Source organism: Erpetoichthys calabaricus, chromosome 1 (genome assembly GCF_900747795.2).
Source record: "Erpetoichthys calabaricus chromosome 1, fErpCal1.3, whole genome shotgun sequence".
Taxonomy (NCBI): domain Eukaryota; kingdom Metazoa; phylum Chordata; class Cladistia; order Polypteriformes; family Polypteridae; genus Erpetoichthys; species Erpetoichthys calabaricus.
The window spans coordinates 117,853,424-117,861,550 of NC_041394.2; the positions used below are offsets into that span (position 1 = coordinate 117,853,424).

The 8,127-nt window shown below is 42.8% G+C and overlaps 1 pseudogene; it reads left to right on the forward strand.

Annotated features, from left to right (window-relative positions):
- The first annotated feature begins 1,510 nt into the window (after positions 1-1,510).
- LOC114649102 (uncharacterized) lies at positions 1,511-3,890 on the forward strand (annotated as a pseudogene).
- Positions 3,891-8,127: the final 4,237 nt, after the last annotated feature.

An 8,127-nucleotide genomic window follows, 5' to 3' on the forward strand; every position in this document is an offset into this window, starting at 1 on the left:
TAGGAAGAAAGGAGTTTCTGGAGCGATTTGTGTGGGTTTTCAAAGCGACTATCCTTCCTGATTTACTGAACTTTAGTTCTACATGTAATGGATGTCTGTCATCAGTTGAGATGATTTCCAGTTTCTTTAACATTGTCCTCTGACACACACTAGTCAAATCATCTACATCAGCCCCAATAACTTTAGCTGCATACTTTGTAATCTGCTGGAGCTTTTTTGAGTTTTGGTTTGTCAGACTATTAAACCAGGCAATGAAACTGAAAGTGATCACGGACTGGATCACACTGCGATAAAAGGACAACATGAGGTCCTTGTCTACTTTAAATAGTTTGAGTTTATGGAGGAGAGGGCATATGGGGGCATGGTAACATTTCCCTTTTCTCCAACAGCCCTGAGAAACTGCCCATGGAGAGAAACCGCCTCCGCCTCCTGCGTACTCTGTGCTATAAAAATGTGACATAGCATGACGCGTCTCACTCAGGAGAGAGCAGACTTCTGATGACTGGAGCATCTACCTGAAATTGAAGCACCTGAGAAAAGGTCTCTTGTTTAATTTGTAGTTCACCTACTTTTTTTTCATTTTGCTTTACTGAATGCGCCTTTAAGTGTACATATTAAAAGGGGTGACCCGTTTGGTGGCTCAAAACTTCCCAGTGAACTCCCTGGGCCAATAATCTTTACGAAAATCACTCTTCTGCCTCTTAACTTGTCCACATTTTCATTTATGATACGTTTCCTTTATATGGGTTTCCAGAATAAAATGTGTAAAATTGTGGACCAGTTTATTTCTTGTTTTGAAATAGGTTTTTTTTCAACTAGGAATTAAGCTAAATGTATCAGTAGGATATTATTTAGAATCTAATGAATAACACTGATCTGCACCAATATCCTGCCACAAGAAAAAGCCATTATACTTTATAGATTTTGGTGTGCTGAAATTTGAACTTTTCTTTCTCAAACCGTTTATGCAAAATATTGGATTCAATGAAAAACACCATTTTGAAAAAAATAGTTGATTTTTCAAAAATAAGATTTGTTTGTATTGTGGCATAAGTATTTTTCATGCTCAGAATATTATTTGAAGTATATTTTGAGCTGCAAAAAGGTAGTCTTTCTCGTTCTTAATGTTAGTTGAGGTGGAAGCAACACAAATCAAGTATTTTTTCTATTTTCTTATTTCTTCAAAACAGCCTAGAATTTATATGGGTGAGGGTTATGATGTTTTAACAGACCCGAAACACCCGTTGACCCCAGGATACATCACTGATGATGCATCTCAGTGCTTCAGTTCGCCAGTGACACTCAGGAATAGACTGGGCTGACAAGCAAGAATAGATCGGTGACGACTGGAAAGACAGCTGGCAGGTTTGGAAGACGGCACTGTTCAGGTTGAGTTCGCACCCCCATCTGGGTCTTCTGTGAGGAAGATACCCATTAAAGCTACGGGCAAACCTATAAGGAAATACCCCGGGGGGATCTCAAGTTGGGGTAGGATGAGATCCCCAACAGGATGGATTCAAAAGTAACGGAACAGGCTAATGAACAAGCAATAATGATGAACACCATAAGATGCACCTGTGTCAAGCTCTGTAAGAACAAGCATGGCCTAAAAATCCACATGGCCAGGAAGTTTTGCGGACAGAGGGAACATGAAGAGCAGTCCACAAGCAGCAGCCCTGGTGAGATGCAGGAGGAGCCCGGCCAGGAATCACCCCACAAAGCCCAGAACCTCCGGAGCTTTCATCCTCCTACAGTCAGCACAGCACAGAAAGATTAGATGGCCCTCAGCAAATAAAAAAACAGAGCGGTGTCAGTTTGATGAGGATCATCAGCATCATCAGCTATACTACAGAGCAGTTTGTCTAAGATGAAAAGGGGAAACCTGGAGTCTCCTATGTCAAGAACTGTAGAGCCAACCAGATTCGACAGTTAAACCGGAAGCTCTGCGCACTTAAAAGGCAATACAAGAGAGCAAGGGTGGATCAGAAGGAACCTCTTATTGAACTGAGGGACATCATGAGAAAGAAGCTCATGACTCTATGGCAGAGCAGAGGGGCACAGGAAAAGGAGAAAAGAGAGAGCTAGGGAACAACTAGCCTTCCTTTCAAACCGCTTCAGCTTTGTCAAAAGGCTATTAGGGGACAAGCGCAGCAGCCACCTGGTAAGTTCACAAAAGGAGGCCGACCAGTTCCTCAAAAACACCCCAAGTGATCCACAAAGAGATCAGGCGATTGGTTTCCAGTATGCTCTCATTGAGCCGCCTGCCCCCAAGGTTGAATTTTACCTCCGAGAACCCAGCCTAAAGGAGGTCCAGGAAGTACTCAAAAGAGCACGATCAGCCTCAGCTCCAGGACCAAGCTTTGTGCCATATATCATTTATAAGAGATGTCCAAGACACCTCAGCCACCTGTGGAAGATCTTTAGAGTGATCTGGCGAAGAGGGAGAGTCACCAATCAGTGGAGGTATGTAGAAGGAGTATGGATTTCTAAGGAGGAAAATTCAAAGAACATTGGGCAGTTCCATATCATCTCACTGCTCAGTGCCGAAGGCAAAATCTTCTTTAGTATTTTGTCTTGATGCTTGACAGAGTTTATCCTCCGAACGATTATATCAATACGTTAGTGCAGAAAGGCAGGACTCCTGGGGTACCAGGCTGCTTGGAACATACAGGTGTCGTCACTCAGCTCATCAGTGAAGCCTGGGAGGCAAAGGGAGATCTGGCTGTTTTGTGGTTGGATCTGACTAATGCCTTCGAGTCCATACTGCACAGCTTAGTGGACGTCACCCTGCAGAGACACCATGTTCCCAATTACATCAGAAGCCTTATTCTGGATTACTATAACGACTTCAGAATCATATGTCTGGGTCTGAAACATCAAAATGGCTTCGGCTATAAAAAGGAATTATAACAGGGTGTACCATTTCTGTTACCCTTTTCGCCATGGCCATGAATATGGTTGCTAAATCAGCAAAGGTTGTATGCTGAGGCCCAAAGACATAATCTGGCATGAGACAACCCTCAATCAAGGCCTTCATGGATGATCTTACGATTACCACATCCTCAGTGCCAGGAACCAAGTGGATTCTTCAAGGTCTAGAAAAGCTCATAGCATGGGCAAGGATGAGCTTAAAACCCAGCAAATCTAGGTCATTGGTACTGACGAAAGGGTGTGTAGTGGACAAGTTCCGCTTTTCACTAGCCGGGAACATCATTCCATTCATTACTGAGCTGCCAGTGAAGAGTTTGGGGAAGGTCTTTGATGTCAGTCTCAAGGAGCCAATTCTATCAATAAGACCACCAAAGACCTCAAAGAGTGGCTTACAAAGGCAGACAAGTCAGGTCTACCAGGGAGATTCAGGGCCTGGATTTACCAGCGTGCCATCCTGCCCAGGATCCTGTGGCCGCTGCTGGTCTACTAGGTCCCAATGACAACAGTAGAGTCAATGGAAAGGAGGATCAGCAGCTACCTTCACATGTGGCTCGGCCTTCCACGCAGCCTCAGCAGCACGCCTCTATATGGAAGGAGTAACATCTTGCAACTCCCTTTAAGCGGTTTAAAAGAAGAGTTCATGATGTCGAAGACAAGGGAGGCACTCCTGTACAGGGACTTGAGGGATCCAAAGGTGGGAATTGAGGTCAGGACGGACAGGAAATGGAAAGCAAGTGAGGTGCTGGAGGTGGCTGAGGCAGAGGGAGATTGTAGGGAACGTGGCTAGAGGTCGCGCTGGTCTTGGTTACTTTCCCGCGACCTAACTTCGCAAAGCTACGGGTAAAAAGAGGCATCTTCTTCTCCAGGAGGAGGTACGAGCAGGCATGGAGAAAGAAAGAATAAGCAGGATAGTGGGTCAAAGACAGCAGGGAGCATAGACAAAGTGGGAATCGGTATAGCAGCGAAGGGTCACCTATAGGGATGGGAATTGATAAGATTTTCACGATTCCGATTCCATTTTCGATTCTGTTTAACAATTCGAGTCTTTATCGATTCTCCTATCGATTCTTATTTTTAAAAAAGGAGAACACACAGGTCGATTAACTTAGAACTTTGTTTTATATCTTATCTTTGAACAAGATAGAAATTTAGGAGTAGCATGACCTTACAAACCCAACAGTGAGATCTTAAGAGATCCACAGCCTACGGCTCCTCGATGGGGTGCCATGGGGTCCCCAGAAAAAAATGTGTAAATGTAAAATAATAATAAAATAAATATTCTTCTGTAGCAATAACAAAGTATAACATAAATTATTCTGTGGCAATTACACAAGAATGTCCAGTTACATTTACACTCTCCTTTTTAAAAGCATATATGAGCTGAGCACTCTAAAATAAAACTACATCAGCCAGCAACAAATACAATCAACTCAAGTCCAATGGAACTGTGCACAGTGCAATTCTGCAACCATCAACTATTTTGACAGCTACATCCATGTTGGCCGCATTATCAACAGTGGCTGCCACAACCTTGTCTTTGATACCATACTCCTCCAAGATCTCATCAGTCTCCTCTGCTACAGATGTCCCTGTCTGTGCTTGGTACACTGGTTTGGTTTTGAGGACTTTTTCTTGAGCCTGGCCATTCCTGACATAATGCAGCATTACTGTGAGGTAATGATCTTGCCTAAAACTTGCCCATCCATCTGCAGTGACGGCTGCCTTCAACACATGTTTTAGCTCAGAAATGGAAACGGATGAAACATCTGGTAAGAGGAGAACACGCAAATTTGACATTCCCTGACTTAGCATACAATTAAACACATTCACTTACCGAAAATCGGGGGCATCTACTGTGGCAAATGGGTGCAAGCCTTTTACCACAAACTTAGTCACTGCTCGGTGACATTCGTCTATCCTGGCCTGTGTCATTTTACTTTTCCCCGCCTCTGTGAAAGGAGAAGCTACTGGTAGACTGCAGCGAGAACTGCCAGCATCTGAGACAGCCAGACTCTGTCTGTCTCTCTCGTCATGGTCATCTAAATGCAATGCACAATAATAGCAGGTTTTGCAATAAGGCAAATCGCGCTAACATAATATGCAATGCTAGTTGATTAGTTACCTGCCGTATTAACGGGAGAGGACCTGCAAACGTTACCGCTGCTGCTGGGTTGAGATTCACTAGTCCGGAGTGGATCAAAAACACAACATTCATTTAAGGTTATCGCGTGTTTTGTGTGCAAACGCTTTTGCATATTCGTAGTGTTTCCTCCCTTTGATTAAATATCTACTTTGCAAGTATTGCAAGTTGCCCTGTTGTCATCCTTTCTCGTAAAGTATAACCAAACTTTTGAGCATTTGTGCCGCTTAGGCGCCATGTTTCCGGCTGGGTAAATGACGCTACGCAACGCGGTGACGTCATTCGAGGCGACTGGAATCGATAGGGGAATCGTTTGCAAAAATGGCAAGCAATTCCAAGGAATTGAAACAGTGGGAACCGGTTCTCAACAAGAACCGGTTTTCGATGCCCATCCCTAGTCACCTAGGATAACATCCTACAAACAGATTACTACAGAGTCCAGTTTCTGGCCTACCAAGCCCGGCAAATCTCCACGTCTGGGGCAAGACTGAAACACAATTTTGTGCTCTGGAAGAGGACCTCTTGAGCACATCCTCAGCCGCTGTCCGAAGGCACTTGCAGACAGCTGCTGCCAATGGAGGCATGACCAAGTGCTCAAGGCAGTTGCTGAGACAGTAGCCTCGGCTATGGCAACCAGCAAGCAATGCCGCCCAAAGAAGATACATTTTTTTAAGGCTAGAGGCAAATACACCCAAGATTGATGGGCCTCCTTGCCTCAGCAGCTGATTGGCAGCTGAAAGTTGATTTGGGTAAGCAGCTGAATTTACCAGAGTGTGTCGCCCTCAACAACACTGAGTCAGGTTTAGCTAAGAAGAGGGCTGTCAAATCAATCTGTGATGCTGCAGAGAGAGCCACAAAGTGGCTCTGGCTAAAGAGGGAGGCTCAGTGGTCAATTGCTGCTGGGATGCAAGCTGGGGTCTGATCACCCTCGACTGGGTCATCTGGGTGAGGGTGTATGATGTTTTAACCAACCCAAAACACCCGTTGACCCCAGGATACATCACTGATGATGCATCCCAGTACTTCTGTGGAAGTGTTTTTGAATGAAGGTTAGAAAGACATCTTTTTATTGTCCAGAAGAGAGAAGGTTTTGCTTAAATGGTTTTTACAGAAATTTGCAAGGCAGGATTGATCCATCCATGATCTTGAACAGATAATAGGCAAGCAAATAGTAAAAGATAACATAAGATCTCTCTCTGATGAACATGGAAAGAGGTTCCACTAGGACATCTCTCAAATGGAGAGATGTTAAAGTGGAAAGAGTCTATGTTAGCAGAAGTCTGCTGGTCATTCCACCGTGAAACACCTTTCGAGGATTAGAAGAGGAAAAAAAGTACCAAATGACTAGATTTTGTAAGTGACAGTTATATTTATAACAATTATGTACAGTTTTATTTTTTCAAGTTTAATTAATTAATTTTAAAAATATATCACATATATTATATTGTATATATATTAGTGTTTTTTATTTTATACCTTCATCTCTCAAAAAACAGTCCTGATAGAGCAATTCCATTGCCAGATTTAGATTCAGCACCCTTAAATCTATAAAGAACACCTAAACTTTTTCCCACAAGCAATTTTACAAGAATAGGATTGAAAACAAACCCCTACCCCTGAAAAAGAGAGCATGGGCAGCAGAGTAAAACTTAAACCTAGTAAAAATAAGCACTGTAAATAGATAAATTAATAAGTGAATATATATAAATGGAGAAGAAAAAGAAAATGGGGAGAGAATCTGCTTCCTCGGTGCTTTAAAAGCTTATTCTAGAATGTTATTGATTAGATCCTGAAAGGTTTTGAAAAATTTCTGCACAGATCCTCTAAGCGAGAATTTTATTTTTTCTAATTTCAAATAATATATAACATCAGTTACCCACTGATTGAAAATGGGAGAGTTAGGATTCTTCCAGTTGAGCAAGATAAGTCTGTGTGCCAATACTGTAGTAAAGGCAATCACAGTTTGTTTGTCCTTCTCCACTTTAAGCCCATCTGGAAGTACACCAAACACAGCTGTTAGTGGATTAAGAGGGATTGTGACACCAAGGCTGTCTGAAAGGCATTAAAAAATTTTGGTCCAGAAGTAAACATAAAGCTCTTTATCAACAAAATTTCGCCGTCTGTATGTAAAAAAATTAAGCAAGACTTGCAAAGATGGCCTTCACCTCACTTTAGCTGGAAAAATTAACATTATTAAGATGAATATCCGGGCGGCACGGTGGTGTAGTGGGTAGCACTGCTGCCTCGCAGTTAGGAGACCTGGGTTCGCTTCCCGGGTCCTCCCTGCGTGGAGTTTGCATGTTCTCCCCGTGTCTGCGTGGGTTTCCTCCGGGTGCTCCGGTTTCTTCCCACAGTTCAAAGACATGCATGTTAGGTGCATTGGTGATTCTAAATTGTCCAAGTGTGTGATTGGTATGTGTGTGTGTGTGTGTGCCCTGCCCGACATTTGTTTCCTGCCTTGCACCCTGTATTGGCTGGGATTGGCCCGGGTCTCCTAACTGCGAGGCAGCTACCACTGCGCCACCGTGCCGCCCGGATATTCATCTTAATAATGTTAATTCTTCCAGCTAAAGTGAGGTGAAGGGTTGACCATCTTTGCAAGTCTTGCTTAATTTTTTTACACACAGATGGCGAAATTTTGTTGATAAAGAGCTTTATGTTTACTTGTGATGTTTACCTCTAGATATTTAAACTAATCTGCAATGATAAAAGGGAAGGTGTCCAATCTAATATTGTGTGCTTGAGAATTCACTGGAAAGAGCACACTTTTATTCAAATTGATTCTGAGACCAGAAATCTTTTGAAATTCTGTTAGTGCTGTTAGAACTGCAGACACAGTATTTTGTGGGTCTGATATATGCAGTACCATATCATCTGCATATAGAGAAATTTTATGTTCAAGTCCTTCTCTGATAATCCCCTTTATCTCATAAGCATTCGACAGTGAACTGCCAGTATCTCAATGGCGACTGCAAAAAGTAGTGGTAACAAGGGGCATCCTTGTCTGGTACCACTTTCTAGTTTAAAGTAGTCTGAATTAATGTTGTTAATACAAA